This window comes from Mus pahari, chromosome 13 (genome assembly GCF_900095145.1).
Source record: "Mus pahari chromosome 13, PAHARI_EIJ_v1.1, whole genome shotgun sequence".
Lineage (NCBI taxonomy): Eukaryota > Metazoa > Chordata > Mammalia > Rodentia > Muridae > Mus > Mus pahari.
Window position 1 is genome coordinate 12,949,501 of NC_034602.1, and position 18,233 is coordinate 12,967,733.

Here is an 18,233-nt window from a genome sequence, read left to right on the forward strand (position 1 = left end):
GATAGAATGTGAAAAATGTTCTCCAGTTGGTCAATTTGAAGTATTTCATTTTGTGATTCTGTCTTGAAAGTGCCAGTGCATTTCTTTGATCAATGGCCATTCCAGCTTTGGAGTTTGGGTTATTACCACCTTAAACTAACAGTGAACGAGCTCCTCGGGAGCAGGAAGCACCAAAAGGCGCCAGGCTCCCTCAGAGGCATGGCTGTTCTACAGTCAGATCACAATCTGTTTTTCAGGCTACTTACATTAGAACACGGACTTCTTTCTCTCACACTCTAATTTTCCAGCTTGTGATTCAGGTTCTGTAGGTGGTAGGGTGATACTTTTTACAAAGTGGTCTATGAAGGATTTGTAACCATCCTGTCTCATGGTAAAGGCATCCTACCTGTTCAACTATAAACAGGTTCAGGCAAACACTGTGTCAATCAATACCTTAATTAAAGTAATTAAACATACATCAAATGCATGCTATGTTCAGAATCAGAAATTTAATCACAGGTGTGTGGTGTGTGTGTGTGTGTGTGTGTGTGTGTGTGTGTGTGTGTGTGTATAAATACCTCTGATCTTGAAGACTTAAACATGACTTTTAACACAGCTTTATGGACACTAAGGAGAAAGCTTATTAGAGGTTCCAAGATACTGATGAAGCCTTCCATTCTGGGGTGGTGCCCTTGGGCATGAACCTTGGGCATGAACTCCACAGGCAGTCCTACAACACCCAGAAAAAGCTCCAATCCCAGGAGCTCTAACACATGCAGGTCCACGGGATCCTAGGATGCTAGGATCTAGGAGCTTTGTCAGGATCTCAGAGTCCCAGAGGCAGCTTGAATCCCAGGAGCTCTGACACACCCAGAACTACAGGATCACAGAGACAGCTGAACTCAAAGGAGTTCTGACACAACCAAGATCACAGGAAGGACAGGCTCCAGTCAGATATATCAAAAGCAGATAGCACCAGAGATAGTCAGAGGGTGAGAGGCAAGCATAAGAACATAAGAAACAGAAAGCAAGGTTACTTGGCATCATCAGAACCCAATTCTCCCACCACAGCAAGTCCTGGGTATACCATAACACCAGAAAAGCAAGATTCGGATCTAAAATCACTTCTAATGATGGTGATAGAGGACTTTAAGGTCATAAATAACTCCCTTAAAGAAATACAGGAGAACACAGGTAAACAGCTAGAAGCCCTTAAAGAGGAAACACAAGAATCCCATAAAGAATTACAGAAAAACACAATCAAACAGGCAAAGGAAATGAAAAAACCATCCAAGATATGAAAATGGAACTAGAAACAATAAAGAAATCACAAGAGGAGACAACCATGGAGATAGAAAACCTAGGAAAGAGATCGGGAGTCATAGATGCAAGCATCACCAACAGAATATAAGAGATAGAAGAGAGAATCTCAGGTCCAGAAGATACCATAGAAAACATTGACACAACAGTCAAAGAAAATGCAAAATGCAAAAAGCCCCNAACCCAAAACATCCAGGAAATCCAGGACACAATGAGAAAAGGGAACCTAAGGATAATAGGTATAGAAGAGAGTAAAGATGGCCAACTCAAAAGGCCAGTAAATATCTTCCACAGAATTATAGAAGAAAACATCCCTAACCTAAATAAAGAGAACATACAAGAAGCCTACAGAACTCCAAATAGACTGGACCAGAAAAGAAATTCTTCCCATCATATAATAATCAAAACACCAAATCCACTAAACAAAGAAAGAATATTAAAAGCAGAAAGGGGAAAATGTCAAGTAACATATAAAGGCTGAACTATCAGAGTTACATCAGACTGTTATGGTTAGAACACCCACTTTGGATAGATGTTTTTAAGTATATTGAGACTTGTTTTATGATCTAGAATTTTGTCTGGTTTGGTAAATATTGGAGGGTGGAATATTCTAGAAACATCAACTAAGCCAATTGGGTCCATAGTGTTACTCATGTGTTCTATATCATTTTTTTTTTATTTAAGACCTTTATTAACAGGTGCTTGCAGTTTGTTGACTTTTTTGAAAAATCAAGTTGTAAACTTTATTACAAATTAAAAATGAAGTTCTTAAAAATCTCAACTTGACCAGATATGAAACAATTAAAAAACTGTTAAAGGTGTATTGAGAAAAACCAGGCCTTTTTTTTTTTTCTTAAAAAACACGTTTGTCAACTCAAAAAATCCCATTAAAAAATGGGGTACAGAGCTAAATAAAGAACTCTCAACTGAGGAATATCGAATGGTTGAGAAACACCTGAAAAAATGTTCAACATCCTTAGCCATCAGGGAAATGCAAATCAAAACAACCCTGAGATTCCATCTCACACCAGTCAGAATGGCCAAGATTAAAGATTCAGGTGACANCAGATGCTGGCGAGGTTGTGGAGAAATAGGAACACTCCTCCATTGCTGGTGGGATTGCAAGCTTGTTCAACCACTCTGGAAATCAGTCTGGCGGTTCCTCAGAAAATTAGACATAGTACTACCGGAGGATCCTGCTATACCTCTTCTGAGCATATACCCAGAAGATCTTCCAACTGGTAATAAGGACACATGCTCCACTATGTTCATAGCAGCCTTATTTATAATAGCCAGAAGNTGGAAAGAACCCAGATGTCCCTCAATAGAGGAATGGATACAGAAACTGTGGTACATTTACACAATGGAGTACTACTCAGCCATAAAAAACAATGAATTTATGAAATTCTTGGGCAAATGGATGTATTTGGAGGATATCATCCTTAGTGAGGTAACCCAATCACAAAAGAAGTCACTAGATATGTACTCACTGATAAGCGGATATTAGCCCAGAAACTTGGAATATCCAAGACACATTATGGAAAACAGAAGAAAATCAAGAAGGATGAACATTTGTGGATACTTCATTCCTCCTTAGAATGAGGAACATAACCCCCATGAAAAATTATAGGTACAGCGACAAAGTTTGGAGCTGGGATGAAGGGATGGACTATCCAGAGAGGACCCCATTCGGAGTCCATCCCATCATCGGCCACCAAACCTAGATACTAATGCTCATGCTCATGCCGGCAAGATACTGCTGAAGGGACCCTGATATTGTGGCCTCTTGTGAGGCTACGCCAGTGCCTGGTAAACACCGAAATGGATGATCACAGCCAGCTACTGGATGGAACACAGGGTCCCCAATGCAGGAACTAGAGAAAGTACCCAAGTACCTGAAGGGGGCTGCAACCCTGTAGGTGGAACAACAACAGGAACTAACTAGTACCCCCTGGGTTTGTGTTTCTAGCTGCATTTGTAGCAGAAGATGACCTAATCGGCCATCAGTGGGAATAGAGGCTCCTTCTGCTTGTGGACGTTGTACATCGTGGTGCGCACTAGGCTCCGCACCACGATGTACAACGTCCACAAGCAGAAAGGTGTATTGAGAAAAACCAGGCCTTTTTTTTTTTTTTTAAAAAAACACGTTTGTCATTACCAAAAAGAGACATCTTTAGGTAAAAATAATAAAAACCCCATGCTGCATAGATAATGCAGATAGTTCTAATCTTATCTGGTCAGCGGGCAAAAAGCAAGCACTTAAGGTCTTCAGCTCCAATCTTTGTTCATTTCTTATTGCTGGAATTTCATATTCATTTCTTNTTGTTGGATGACCAAAGCTGATGATGGTAGAGATGGTAAGCCGGCATTTACTCAGCCCCGCCCTGCTCAGCCTCGGGAGTGGACGAATTCTCAGCTGGTGGATCAGCTGCTTTTGTTTCTTTGCCATCTTGTGGTTTAGGGTTCTCTAGGCGTCTGCGTCGGTAATTGAAGTTGCGGCGATACCGGCGTTGTGGTGGCTGCTGACCTTGGGTCTCATCTCCTTGATTCTCTTTGTCCTCTTCATTGTCATCCTCTCTAGGCTGTCTTTGGTGAGGAGGGCCCCTCTGGAATCGTGGTCTGTAACCCCGATAGGTAGTCTGTCTCACTGGTCTACCTTGCTCTCCTGCACCCTGGTTGTCAGCACCCTCCATCACTTCTCCTTGCACAGGGGGGTTGGAATACTGTGGTCGACGCGCATAGGGTCTCCGCATGTAGTAAGATGGGAACCTTCGCCTGCGATATGGCCGGCAGTGTTGGGCCTGGCCTTCAGGAGCACTTTCCGATCCCTCGTTCTTTTCCCCACTCTCACTATTCTGGTAATTTTGCTGGTAATTGCGTGGAGGACCCCTACGACGTGGATAGCATCTATAATGGTTACGGTCTGCTGCATATTTACTGCCTTGAACTGGAACTCCACCAGGGCCTGTAACATCTGCTGCCTCCGCACCCTTTTCTCCTTCAACAACATCAAACTCCACAGTCTCTCCATCTCCTACACTGCGAAGGTACTTCCGGGGGTGGTTATTCTTTATGGCAGTCTGGTGTACAAATACGTCTTCCTTGGTGTCATTCCTGTTGATGAAACCGTATCCGTTCNTTACATTGAACCATTTGACTGTTCCCAAAACCTTCGTTGCGATGACCTTCTTGTCCCCGCCGGCGGGCGCCCCCCCCCCCATGTGAGGCCTTCCGGGCTGCCTCTGCCTGTGAAGCTGGGCTTGGTGTCGGGGTGCTGAGGGCAGCGGCGGGGTCGGTGGGCGGCTGCTGGGTCTTGGCCTCGCTGCTCATGGTTGTGGTGATGGCGACTGGGGCCGGCTGCGACTGCTGCGGCTCCTCCCGGGTGTGATGGTGACTAGGCCAGAGGCGGCAGTGGGGCTCTCAGGGCTCTCTGGGGTCCGCTCTCCGCTCCCGCTACCGATCGAACTCTCTATATCATTATTAACTTTGTGTTTGTGTGTTTTGTCTGCTATTAAAGAGAAATAGAGAAATATTTAAATCTATAAAAACAAAAGATACTGATGAAACAAGAGCTGTCCTCTACATTGACACTCCCTCACCCCACAAAGATGTCAGCCAATCCCCACCCACTTCCATCCCTCTAACGGAATCCTGAGAAGACCTCACAAGAACCTGGTATCAAACCAACAATGATGAACACACATATTCTTAACATGCTTTTGAGTGTCCAGTCTTTGAGGATCATACCCTTGCAAGCAAAGGTTGCATTCACACAAACAAATGTGACTCAGCATCTAACATGGTAGAAGGATATAATGTTTGGAGTTGTGGGGTCACACAGTTAAGGATTAGAATCTGACCTTTATTACCTAGGGTCACATCTGAAAAATCAGGATTTAAGTCCCAATTTTTGTTTTGATCTTTGTTTCAAGATTTTGTTGAGATAAGCTATAATGCCAAGTAGAGTTAACAATGGTGCATATAAAGGTAAAATAAGCTACATACAATACTATGACCCTATAAAATAACACAGAAGCTCTTCCATGACAGATGGAGTTCCCAGATGAGTCAGACAGAACACTGAGCTCTGGAGACCCCCACAACAGCAAACAAAGCTAAAAATATTTCTTTCCTCTATCCCATATTGTATTCTTAAAAGTGGAAACATTAAAAGACAACAAGTCTTAGGGAAACAGGAGACCCTGGGTGAATTCGAACTCACCAGCAAATGTCCCCTAAGCCCCTGCTGCCTGAGTCAGACCCAGCCACCGCCGACTATTCTATCCAGGCATCCTCATTAAAAGTGATTCTATGGAGAATAGAATTTAACTTTGTGATATTCTATATTTAAGAAAATGGAACATTTTATTATTCCAGTTTGCATGGCTCTTTTGAAGCTAAAACCATCATCTCTCGCAAGCACTCAGGGGACAGTGTTTTGATTGCTTCTAGAATTTTCTCAGATTCTCAGAATACCTGTGGAGCCATTTGGTATTCAGGACTCCCAACTGGACCAGATTTGAGAGTTGTGATAAGAATGGAATCTTTGTAAACCAGTGGTTTTTGATTGTTTCAAAGGACATTTTGGTTAGCTTTTATACTTCATGAGCTATTAACTGCCTGTCAGTTCATGAGTGAAAAAGACAAAACTAGATGGAATAAGAGTTAGATATTCATCACTAGCCTAGTGAGGCCTCTTTTTCCTAAGGCCCATGCTCACTAGCAGATCAAGGCAAACAACTCCAAACAACATTGGAGAATACTGAGCCATCTCAGAGAGACTCCCGAGAACCTTGCAGACTGTAAGTGGCAAGCGTGTGACCGATGTCTCCAGGCTGTCTACCTCTACCCTGTGGTGCTGCCTGGTGCATCTTTGGAGCTCAGCAGTCTGAGCAAGACTATTCCTAATGCAAGCATTTCTGACCTTAATAGGACCTTGTACAGTGTCCCTTTAAGGAGTCTACCCTCTGCAAACATCTATAAAATACTTACCCCACCCAGATATTGCTTTCAATGCTCTATGGCAGAGATGGTGGCTTCAGTCTCACTGTCTACATACCCTCCTATATATCTCAGCTCATCTTCAGTTAAGAAGGCCACTGCAATGAGCAGGTCTAATTTCAACTGATAACTGTGAGCCCAGAAGTTCTGATGCCTTACTGAATAAAAGGGAACAAAATGTGCTCCTGATGGTAAAGCTATAAGATCTGAAGAGCCCAGCTAGACACTTTGGAAAGCCGCTCTCTATAAAACCAAAGGCCATAATAGCAGACTCTGCATATGCAAGAAATAAGCTTTATTTCATGCTTTGGATTCCTTGAAGATACAGCATAGGCAGCCCATCTCCACTTATATTTTTGAACTGTCTTTTTTTTCTTCATATAAAAATTTTATATTAGGCCTCTAAATTTATTGTGGACTAAAAAAATGGCAAGAAATGGCTCAACATAAAAAAGAATCTCCCTCAAGTTTTCTCATGTACAGGCAATGATTTGATTTGATTTTTTTTTTCTTAAAAGAAAAGTTAGGAAAGAGGATGAGATGTGACCTTATCGTATTATGCTCTGGATCTGCCGTTTACACTTAGTTACCTCTTTGTCCTGACCTTGAAGTAGGGAAGACTGCCTTCTATTGTAAATGGTAAATATCTATAGTGCACATATAAAATAGTCAGTATAGTCAGTGATCATGACTGGTAAAGCAATCACAGAAATGAGTTAGCTACACACTGTAAAGGACAGCCACTTTCTAGTCCAGAGAGATTGCCCTGTTGCAGAAAACGCCTGATTAATTCAAATTCTCTCCTTCTTAGTTACATGGAGATTGCACTAGAAAGTGGCAGACTTCTCTTTTCTTGGCACCAATGACTCACTGCATCTTTTCCTGCCAAAGACTAGCCTCAGGTTGAAGAGGGGTTCCCAAGAGAAGGGGTGTTTGAGACTGGTGAAAAAAACAACTGGAATTCAAATCATGGGTCCAAGCTGATTGCTGCTCAAGATGACTCCCCAGATAGCTCTCTGAAGATAGCTCTTGGCTCCGTAAACTTCTAGAGAAAGCTCCCTGCTAGAGACAGCTCCCCCTGCTAGAAACAGTTCTCTCATGCTAGAAAAAAAAATTCTTAATGCTCTCTGGATAGCTCATGGGTTTTCTGATTAAAGTCAAAGAGAAAAAAAAAAGCTGCTAGAAAAAAAATTCCTGGATTTTCTGACTAAATTAGAAATCCTGTTAGAAAAATTCTAAAAGTAGTTCTTGAGTTTTCTGATCAAAATCAGAAAGCCAGAAAAAAAGAATTCTAAAAGACTTGTGTTAGCTCTCAAAGCACTTCCCTCTGGATAGTTGCTAGAAAACATTCTGAAAGAGCTGTGTTTGTTCTTCAGACATCTTTCTCTAGATATCTTCATACAGCTCAACCAGATAGTTCAGCTCTCACAGACAAAGGTCTGGTCTTTTATTTACATATCAATTCAGTCATTTATTCCAGGTTCCCTTTTGATTATCCCACAAAACAGCAATCCATGACCCCAGGCCCCTGATTCTTAGAAAAAGATAGCAAGCACATTTTTTTAATGTTGCAAATAAATTCAGAGATCTGTCCGCCTCTGTAAGCACAGACAATAAATGTAGCTGGATGGGATCCTGTCCTGAATTACCATTCCTACCATGCCTTGACCAAAATCCGCTGTATCCCAGGCTAACCTTAAACTCAGGAATCTGCCTGCCTTTGTGTCTTTCTGGCAAGCTGGCTAAGAGTGCAGCTGACTCTTTTCTTTTAGGTCTGTGAAGCCCTTATATAATTCATATTGCATCCTTGTATTTTGCATAATTGTAAAATTACATTTTTGAGCTCATGTTTTCAGAGTTCTTTCCCACAGCCCTAAGGGCTGTCCTGAAGGTCTCAATGTTCACCATTTTTTTCTAAGGACATAGACACACCTTCCCCTCCCAGACCCTGTGCTGTCTCTGATTACCATGGAGTCATTAACCTTAACAGGGATAATATTCTCAAAAGGAGGAACATGAAAATACATACATTTTTATACAACCAACCTTTACCCCCAGAGCAACCATGTAGAGTCCCACACCCTACTGCCTCTGTTCCAGGGGCAGGAACCATGTCATATCATCCCTTGGATGACAAAGCCAGACTCATCATTTTCTCTCTTCAAATTCATCTTCAGAAGAAGAGCAAGTGAGACAGTTACCTAATGCTTCAGGAATATGCATGAGTCAATGCTATGACATTAAATAACATGTAAATTATATTTAAACCTTCTGTTTCAGAACCATAATGCCTGCTTACCAAGATCGTGTTCTAAAGGAATGAGTTTTTCTTTTTTGTCTTTTAACTATTCTCTCTCTCTCTCTCTCTCTCTCTCTCTCTCTCTCTCTCTCTNTTTTTTTTTTTTTTGGTTTCTCAAGACAGGGTTTCTCTGTATAGCCCTGGCTGTCCTGGAACTCACTCTAACTAGTCTTTTAAAAAGAGGAAAACAATTAAATGTTTGTGGCCAAAAGTATATTTTAATGAGGTAACTGAGTGTTAGCAATATGATTTAATGGGCAAAAAACATGGAATAATTCTGATATCGGATAGTAATTAACTCTGCCCTGCATTTAGACTGCAATATGAGGTCATGAGAGACACTCATATTGCCTTTGGGTCTCCAAAGAAATGTTTCCCAGACCTTTCTGTCACTGGATAGCTAGAGATGTGCGATAGTTTTACTTTCCACTTGTGTTCAGTTTGGGATTGCCTCTGATGGTCTCACATTCAGCTACCAGAAAGACCATGGAAGGAGTGCTTCCTTCTTTTCTTCTCCTGAGTATTATGAGGTTCTTTAGAGGTGCAAAAAGTTCTAGGGAAATGTTTAGTACTGTGTAACAGGCTTCTTTTATCACCAACATTTTTGGGATTTCTTGTTTAGAATCAGCCATGAAATGTGAGATCCAGGGCAAAACTTCCTATTCTCAAGTAGATTGCTTTATAACATGAGAAATCTATCAAGTCTGTATTATATATTACTAGTTCTCTTTATATTCTCTATCAGTCAAGAACCAGCTGTAAGTGGAAATTGCTCAAGAATCTCTTCTGATCACCGGTCAGCATTTTTTGAAAAGCATCTATCTTGCAATTTTTTAGTATTGCTCTGTATTTTTCTTTCTCTTCTATTTTCTTTGTTTTTTTCTTCTCTTGTTTCCTGTCTTCTGTTTCTATACCCATGTGTATCTTTATTCATGCTTCGATAAATAGACATTTCTACCTTTATCTTTTACTTCTATGGTTTTGTTTTCTTTTGAATCATCTGATTATATATTTTGTCTAAGTGACAAAACGAATGGATAAATATCAAAGGCATTCATTCTCCCAAGATTGACTCCCAAATACTCACCCATGGGTTAAACAGAATTTTCTTGTCCTATATAGTTCAAATGGTCCATCATCTGAGGGATCTTAAAAACAGTGTTGTATTCTGACCTATGAAGCAATATAGTTAATCAAATTATACCTTCTCGGGTTGTACCAACTTAGATATGAGACTCAGATTCTTTCTATTAGTGGATAGTTATCTGCATTGAACCCTGCTTATTGGTAAATTCCATGAAAGCACCCTTTACTAAAGATGTCATGAAGATGGATAGTGTTATAACAAGCACAAATAATCTTAATCAGTTCAGTATACATAATCAATATCATTAAAATTCCATCAGATTCTACCAGTTTCTCCTTTTTCCTATTTCCCCATCTTTCCTACTCCCCAAAAACCAAATGTTTCTACTTCCTAATCACTTTTTTATCACTGCTATTCAGTTCTAAAAATTTCCTAATGATCTACTTTTGCCTTTAATCATGTATTGCATTATTTAACAAAACAAAAACCAGGTTTTTCCTCTAAAGAGATTCATCTTAGTACTAACTGATAATTTTTGTTGTAACCCATACCATATAAAGAAAATTAGATCAACTCTTTGTCTAAAAATCACTGGTCATGGATGATCTCAGGATCATAAAGCATGCTCTTTTATGACACATTGTCATTTGTCATCAAATGCCCATTATGTCACCTACATATTAGGCTGCTTGTCATTTTGTCCATATCTAAAACTGTCTCTCTATCCATAATTTTCAATATGCCTATCATGACTGACAGCAAAATCCAAACCAGAAAGAGAATCCTGTGTGCTTAAAGATTTGGTCAGGATAGAAGAGAGAGACCAAGATGGAGAGAAAGATGAAGAAAGACACCAAATATTAATTTGTACTTTGCACAATCTGACAAAAGCCGGTCCTTAATAGTTCCGTTGAATCCCTTTGCCCAGCATTAGCAACAATCTCTGGCACTTCCTCCCTTGTAAACCAAGTAGCTCTGGCAGTCCTCTGGTTAGGAACTCCTGTGCAGGTTTCCTTGTCCGTGGGATCTTCCCACTGCCTTCTGGGGACTCAGACTAACAATTGTTCCAGGAAAGAGAAGCAAGAAGGGAGGGGGGGGGCAGGTCCTCCCTCTTGGCCTGAGGCTATCCAGCCAGCATAATTAACATAATTATAATATGTTCACACAGTCCCAGGATGAACACTTGTACGAGAGGGAGTGCTGGCATACAAGCTAGCCACACAACAGTTGGTCTTTGTAATTAGCTGAGCAGTTTCTCTCTTCGAGTCTTCTAGGGATGTTCCCAGGAAGCACTATGTTCTAGGCTTCAGGACCCCAAGGAAGCTACTGTAGTAGAAGAAACATCCAAATGGGAGAAGAAACATTCAAGTAGGGAGCTAATTGCCAGCCACTCACAGGACAGCATTTGTCATCATGAATGAGAAATGGAGCCAGAGAGATGGCTCAGCTGGTAAAGGTGCTTACAATCAAACCTGACCACCTGACTTGGATTTCTAGAACCTACATGGTTGAGGAGAAAACCAACTTCCTCAAGTTGTCCACTGACCTCTACCTGCATACTATGGCATGTGCTCCACCCACCCCAACAAGAACACACACCATGAATAAAGTGGAAAATGAGAATTCTAGGCCTTTCCTAGTGCTATGATGAAATATCTCTTCACTCGTGACTCTATTTTATTAAATGGTTTTAAGAAAGTCCCAACTTTTCTGGGCCTCAATTTATTAGCAGAGACAACACTTAACTTAAAGTCTAATCAGTTATATAAACAAATCATAGTATAACAGCCTCTACTAAATAAATATAAGTGACAATAATAATGTAGAGGTATATTCTAGATTAGAGATTTGCATATTGTAGTCATTATGAAAGTCCTACCTCTATCAGTCCCAGAGTTTGAGGTTTTAATAGTTCCTTCCCTACTAACATCAACCCATCATCATAGGGATCCTATTAACACAGTAGCCTTATCCAGGTTCCCTACAGTGTGCTAGGTCACTTTTTTAATTTTTTTTATTTTTTTAATTTTTTGCTGTCACAAGATATAGAAAATGTTAATGCATTTGTCCCAAAGTGCATATAGCTGTTCATGTCAACCCAAACTCTTTCCTGCCACCTCCAAGGACCATTAAAATCAGAAATTCCAAAGTTCATCTCACCCATAACTCTCACATAGCCAAGGACATCTAAGAGTATAACCCCAAAAATGGAATCTCAATTGGTTTAAAATATTGTTAGATACTTTTGTGATTTTTGTATGTGCGTGACTCAATTGCCCACTTTTCATGTGTCAACTTTGTGAATGATAATGCCACATCACCACATCCAGAGGCTAGACCATATACGGAAAGGCTAGACCACATGCAGAGGCTAGACACACTGAATAAGGCACCAACATCCCTGACATTAGAAGGCACTGCCCCCATCATCAGTTGCTTTGCTTATTAGCAGACATAGTACCCTGTGGTTCTAGAACATACAGTGGTTCACACTAATCACTCTAGGCCATATATATATGAATCATATGAATACATATATATTAGAATCACCAGGAAAACATCTATAAACACAAATGCCTGGGCATCATCCCAGACATTCTGATGTGAATGTTTCTGGGATAGAAGCCAGCACTAGGTAAGTCCATCCTGCAGTCTCCATGGACTCTAAGAAACATGTCCAAGCTTTAGCTACACAGTCAAGTCACCTGTGAAGATGCATCAGATTAGCAGATTTCCAAGCTGGATCTGAGTCTTATCTATTTGTTATCTCTTAAGAGATGCTCACAGAGCACATAATGAGTGACATATCTGAGCATAGCTGATGATTGCAAAGATGATCTTGCTAGAACAGAATACCAGCCCCTGATTCTCAGGCTTCTGCCTCCCAGTAAAGGGGCCATACGAAGTTGGTTTTCTCGTGTGATTCCATGTGCTGCTGCTGCTGCTGCTGCTGCTGCTGCTGCTGCTGTAGGTACAGGGATTGCATATTTTAAACCACTGGTCTAAATTATTTGTGTGGAAAGCACAGGCCTTTAGAAAGTACCCAGAAGACTAAAGGAAGCTCCATGCTGTAAACACTGGAATTCCATATATATATATATATATATATATATATATATATATATATATATATATATATCACCTAAAATCTAACCTACCCAAAGTGCACACAAGCTACCTTATGGAGCTATACTGGCTATTTTTATGTCAGCTTGACACATGATAGAGTCATTGAAAAGGAGTGTATCTCAACTGAAAAAAAAATCTGCCTCCATAATATCTGGCTATAAGGTGTTTTCTTAAGTAGTGATCAATGGGAGAGGGCCTACCCACCGTGGGGAGTGCCTTCACTGCTCTGATGTTTTGTAATGTGGATTCTGGGAGCCTCTAACAACTACTGAGTAAGGTTTCAGTAGAACCATCTATTAACAGGAAGCTTTCTCCCTCTGTGTAAGGGGTGCTCAGGGTCTGTGCAGAGGAAGACAGCTTCTTCCAGAGAAGAACTAGAGGAACCGGGTAAGCTCTGCTAGGTTTCTAGTCAAATGGAAACCTCTCTGGTGACTCCATTCACTGGCTTTCTTCAAAGTCAAGCATCCTGACCCTGAGAGGTTAAGCATCTCACCCACCCTCCTACCCACAGAAGCCCCACCCTGACACCTGCACTAATGTGTCAGAATACTGTCAATCAGAAACTCATGGGCTCCACATGCTTTCAGACTCCTACGCGTGCCAACAGGAAAATAAAGGAAGGAGCCAAGGTAGATTAAGAGAAGAGAGGCAGAAAACAATGAATCCAAAGTGGCTTGAAAATGATACTCGTTGGCTCCCAGGTTTGCCAGCCCTCATTTAAAGAAAGGGCTGCTGCTAATTGACCATAATAGCTACACACTAGTGAGTTTTCATCATTTTCTCTGGACAGCTCCCAGGTAATGAGCTCCAACTGAGAGGACCAGATTGCTATCAAGCCAGAGTTGGGAGGAGCAGGGGTAGGGGAGGGCTGCAGCAGGGTGCCAATGTGTGTGTGTGTGTGTGTGTGTGTGTGTATGTGTCTGTGTGTGCCTGTATCTCTGTGTGTGTGTGTGTCTATGTGTGTGTGTGTGTGTGTGTGTGTGTGTGTATGTGTATGTGTCTGTGTGTCTGTGTCTGTGTCTATGTCTGTGTCTATGTCTGTGTAATCCATGTGAGAGATTTCTAGCTCCTGGATGTCCCAGAAGAAAAGCTTATTAAAATCAGAGCTGGAAAGCAACAGTGTGCCAGGGAGCCCTGAAGCCTCATCACATGAGTACTTTTTGACAGGATGTCCTGCCCAGGCCCGGAGTGAGCTCACCAGGAACAGCTCTGTTCTGTGTTCACATTCATGGGCAGCCTTGACATGCATCCTAGCAACTCTGACAGCAGGAATTCAGTTGTGTGGATAACTACAGAGTAATTAACTCAGGTCAAGGCAGAGTCTGGTTTCAGAAATGCCTGGCTGGGAAGCTAGAGCACATTACAGACTCCAGGACCTAAATACACATATTGCCTTTTTACTATTGGCTGACAATCAGTTGATTTTTTTTTTTTTTTAGTTGTGTGCCATTTGGCTACGGACACAAGGTTACCATTTGGTCTTCATATTGCCCCTCAGTCAAATCTTTAAATCTTTAATGAAAAAGCAAAAGACTTCTTAGAATGCAGCAAGAAGCTTGAGACATGGCATACTGGAAATTTAAAATACTTATTCAATTGTGTTTAACTCATTTATCATTTTATGTGTATGGATTTTTTCCTGCATGTATATCTGTATATTATGTGTACCCCTGGTAATCTTGAAGACCAGAAGAGGCTATCAGATTCCACAGATCTGGAGTTACAAACAGTTGTGAGCCACCATGTGGGTACTGGAAGTCAAACCATGGTCCTCTGGAAGAACAACCAGTGCTCTTGACCACTGAGCCAACTCTCTAGCCCTGCTTAACTCATTTTTAATCGTCACATGGATCACTCTTGTATCCACTTTCTCATTTGTAAAATGGTAACAAAACATCTGTTAACAATATTATATGAATTAAAATTGTACGTAAATCATCTAAAATACTGTCGATACCTTATACCATTGTCGTTGCTACTTTGATTACAACTCATAGCAATTTTTATAAATGTTCCTGGTTTTTCAATGTTTTTACTCACTCTTGCTAGAATTATTATATGTAAATATTCTCAAATGGCACAATCAAGGAGATTACTCTGTTGAACAAGTCCTGTATGTACAAACAGCAATTTCTTAAAAAAAAAAAAAAAAGTACAGATATGAAACTAGACATCTGGAATTCAATGGCCTTAATTCAATTCCATTGCCAGCCTGTATTAGTCCCCTTCCTACAACACATACTATAGAAGGTTAGAGGGGCATCTGCCAGCCAAACTGCCCCAAGTTCAAATGCAGACAGTTCTCTAGAGTAGGAATAAGAGACAGATAAATGGGAGCAGCTTCCTGCATCTTTCTGGAAATTTCCACTGTAGAGCATCAGGCCTAGAGCAACTTTTCTACTATATGAAGTCAGGCAATTGTAACAGTATTCACTAGAACCAATCAACCAATAAGTTGCTCCTTTTTTAAAATGTTTTAATTAAAATATGTTAATTATAATTAGCAATGGGCTTCATTATGATGTTTTTACAAAATGCATAATGTATTTCTTTAAGGGAATAAAAGAAGCTCTGGGTGTATAAAGGCCTGAGTGAATGTGTGCTGTTGACATAAGATGATCATGTCCATGACTAGAGCCTAGATCTGTGGGAAAATAGCAAAGCTTCCTCCCCACCACCCAGGTTAAGGCTCAGAAGAATACACTAGCCAGTCTCAGGCATCTATGTGCAGATTTTGAAAGTGCATACCAAAAACTGTCCACCACAGTTTTCTCCCCCAGGATGCTTAGAGTCTGAAAACCGTTCCCCTACAGAGACTGTTCATACACAGATTATCCTGTGTATGGCCAGGTTTTTATCATTCACATAAAACCAACTTCTGCCAATGATGATGACTCTCTGCAGTTACTACTGCCCAGAAAATGGTTCTTGAGCACAGATATAAAAGAATCACGCTGAAGAACTCGAGGAACAAGACTCACAGGAAAGGATGACAAATCTGGGAACGCTCATACAGTAGCGAATCCAAACCTAGAGAAGCTGGCCAGCTTCTACACATAGGGAAGTATGATTGGCAACATATAAACAAAGGATATGATGAAATGGTATTTGGGCTTTTTTTTTTAATGAATATACCCAGAGTAGATTGAGCGATAGGGCTGGAGGCCATGTTGAGACAGAAAAAAACAATAGGAGATCCTGCAAGGAGAAAAATGCTACCCCCCCCCCTTCCCTGAAACTAAACTGAACACATAAACACCTTAGGTTAGTTCTGCTAACTTATCCTGGCAGTGACTGAATATAGAAGGTAAGTGTCGAAGATAAACTTAGTCCATAAAGGAAGTGGAAACATTTTCTGTATGAGAACTCTAGCGCATACTCCTAAGAACACTTCCTCAGGCTTTTCTCTCTCCAGGCTGACTAGGAGAATCCATCACGTGTATGTTATCTATCTTAGAGAGAGTAGAATAATTCCACGATTGGCAAATAATTATGAATAAAATTTACCCACTTTTAGTTAAGCCTAAATTAAACCAAGCATCCTTTATTCCATTGGGCAATCAGATAAAAACTCCTCTAGAATTTAAAATATAATTTCATTGTTCCAAAAGCCTTTCTACCAAACATGTGAATTGTATGTCTCTTCTCCAGTCTTAAAGGACCAAGAGCTGACCAGAAGCTTCTACCCGCATTCCTCCCTTATTCAAAGCAGAAAAACTTAGATGGCACAACAGGAGCACTTGGCTTTCTTGGCAGTTCACTGGCTCTTCCTCAGAACCTAGTATAGGATAGATTATTTTCATAGATGAAATTATATTGGTCAAGTCAAGTACTATATCACTCTAGCAATAGCCTAGACAGGCAGAAGGCCACAGAATAAGGGCAACAGCCTAAGCCAAGTGTATGGTCTTTCTTGCTGCTCGCTGGTATTCTCGCCTAAAGAAACTTTAAAGCAGCAAATAAGGCTGAGACCTAAGCAAAGAGTAGGAGATAAGACTGTACCCATATCAGGGATTTATAGTCATCTGGGCAAACTTCTACCATCTCACAAAATTTCAATAGAAATAATTTTTGAAAGAGAATTTTCTGTCTACTGATTACTCTAGTATTTTCATTTCCAGAAGAAGCAAATCTATCTTCCTTTTCACCTCAACTCTAATACCTTAGAGAAATATCACACATTCCTACTTGCCTTGTATGACACTTTACTGTTCTTATCAGATTCACTATAAATGACGCCATAGATATTCAGCTCCACATGAGGCCCTGAATTCTGAGATGGGGACTTTTGCCCTTTGCTTAACTGTGTACTTTCCAGTTAGCGTCAAACACACAGTCTCGGTCTCCTGCCATTTGACCATAACTCCACTTGAAAATGTCAGCCTCCTTGATGAGATCCAACCTCCTCTAGATTTTACTGAAGCTTCCCATTCTTTCCCCAAAGTCTTACCACTTTTTCTGTGTGCTCTTTATGAGGTTCTTCTCTAATACAAAAATGTCAGGTTTCTGAAGAGGTAGAATAGTATGAAAGGTAAAATATCCCTTTCCAAACAGCAAAACAAGTTTTTTAAGTTTCTAACAAAGCTTTAATGTGTATAAAACCTAGATGATGGAAACTCTTCAGTACTATTAAATGACAAAAATGAATAAATTTTGATAAATTTTATTTTTGACAGCAGACTCTCAGAAGAATCCTAGATCTGATTTATCTAATAATCCAATTGTAATTATTTAACAAATCTAATAAAATTTTTCATTAAAGTCACTCTGAAAAAATGTCAGAAAATCCCAAATTGAAAAAGTAATTGAGGATGATTTAGTCTTAGAATATCATAAAATACACTACATATCTATAGAGAAACAATATAATGTTGACATTAGTTTAGGCACATAAGTGACTAGTACAGAATGAAAGGTGTAGAAGCAAGTCTCACTATACATGGAAACTTTACGTTTAACAAAAGGATTTTTTCAATAATGAGAAAATGCCCTGTAGACAAAGGACATGAGTGGTTCCTTTGAGCCGAGATCAGAAATGGCTCACCTTTCCCACCTCTACCTTTCAAAGACAGAGTTCCGTTGTATATCATTTGCTAGCCTCAAAGTCATGATCCTCTTGCCTCAACCTCCCGAGTGATGGGATTACATTGGGCAACTCACACCTTGGCCAGAATTTGGCAATTTTTAAACTAAATGGAATATATGTGTTATCTTGATCTATATCGGTACAAAATACCTTAGGCCATTGTGGACAATGGATGTCCATTACTCACTGTTTGAGGGGCTGGGAAGTCCATGGTCAAAGCAACAATAGGTTTGGTGTTTCATGGGTCCTTCTCATAGTGACTTCTATGTGTCTTCATAAGGTTTAAAGGACTTCCTTGGCCCTCTTTTATAAGTTTACAACAGATAGTCCCC

At 40.4% G+C, this 18,233-nt stretch overlaps 1 pseudogene across 1 annotated transcript; it reads right to left on the bottom strand.

Annotated features, from left to right (window-relative positions):
* Nucleotides 1-3,410: 3,410 nt before the first annotated feature.
* LOC110330682 lies at nucleotides 3,411-4,629 on the bottom strand (annotated as a pseudogene). The gene has a single exon (XR_002380965.2). The product of XR_002380965.2 is annotated as a nuclease-sensitive element-binding protein 1 pseudogene (transcript).
* Between the last annotated feature and the right edge of the window lie 13,604 nt (nucleotides 4,630-18,233).